This window comes from Micropterus dolomieu, linkage group LG10 (assembly GCF_021292245.1).
Source record: "Micropterus dolomieu isolate WLL.071019.BEF.003 ecotype Adirondacks linkage group LG10, ASM2129224v1, whole genome shotgun sequence".
Taxonomy (NCBI): Eukaryota; Metazoa; Chordata; class Actinopteri; order Centrarchiformes; family Centrarchidae; genus Micropterus; species Micropterus dolomieu.
The window spans coordinates 14,751,207-14,752,432 of NC_060159.1; the positions used below are offsets into that span (position 1 = coordinate 14,751,207).

The window sequence follows — 1,226 nt, forward strand, 5'->3', positions numbered from 1 at the left end:
TATATAATGTCAAGTTGGGATTGAAGGTGTTTTAGTTCGGTCTGTTTTTCCACTGATAGATTAACTTTACAACACAGTTTGTTAATGTTACTAATGATGTCTCTTTGTCTTATCTTTTTGAGTTTAGATGATTGCTTACTTGTCGTAATTGCTTTTTGCTTCACTTTAAAGGACTTTTGAATTAGAACAGTACTTTGGCTGCCACTTGAGAAACAGCTGTATTTTTCGGTCTCTATTTTTAAACCTTAGACTGTATTAATGTTTAAACTACAAAATACAATAAACCAAAGTATTTAGATACAAAACAAGAAACCATTTTGATCAACCATATCAAATTCAAATGACAAAAAAACACATGTAAACCTATCATACATCCCAGAGCCCTTTAACTGCTACTAATGCTGCGTTCCAGGCAACTCGGAACTAGGAAATTTCAGACCTCCAACTAGAAACACTACCCTGGAACGCCACCTGAAGTCGGATTTGGTACTTGTGAACTCGGGGGGGGGAATATGTTCCCCCACTTCACGAGAAGCAGCTGAATTACGTCAAAAATCCAAGCTAATACCAAGGCAAACCGCAGTGATGTTACTGCGCTCTGACTGGCTTTGTTTGACAAGTGAACTGTAATACTGTTTGCCCCGATCGTAACACTCCCTCACACAGAACCAACAAGCCAACCAGCTAATATTATCTTGCCATAGAGAAATACCATAGCACAATCCCGCAGTAAAATCATTGTTGAACTTGCATTAAAACGCAGCAAGGCAAATGACAGCTTTATAATCAGTTAAGATTAGCTAACTAAGTTGGCTAGCCAGCCACTTGCAAATCAGACAAACTTTTTAACCGCGGTGAAATTAGTTTTAAGTTGGATATTCGACAGACATTCACCCAGGATCCAGTGAAGGCTTTTTAGTCAGTTCACCCAGTGACGGTTGTATAAGTGCGGTTAGCTCACCTCTGATGGCTCGCTTTTAACCAACGGGGGTTAGCTTAGGGACCATCAATAAATTACAATTGTGAGAACAGTGTTATGGGAGAATCATTATTTATTTCAATAGCTTCAAAGTCATGTGACACAGGGACTTCAAACCAATGCCGAATTGTAGTACTACACTGGGCAAATGAGACACACCCCTTCATATTTGATTTGAGTGCATATTAAAATTTATATGAATATTTATTCATAATTTATGTAAAATAATGCCTTTTTTTTCAATAGC

General features: G+C 37.8%; 1 protein-coding gene across 6 annotated transcripts in view; it reads right to left on the bottom strand.

Moving 5' to 3' along the window:
- Nucleotides 1–1,226, bottom strand: part of LOC123977436 (tyrosine-protein phosphatase non-receptor type 14-like) — a 44,767-nt gene that overhangs the window by 12,818 nt on the left and 30,723 nt on the right. The window lies entirely within an intron of this gene.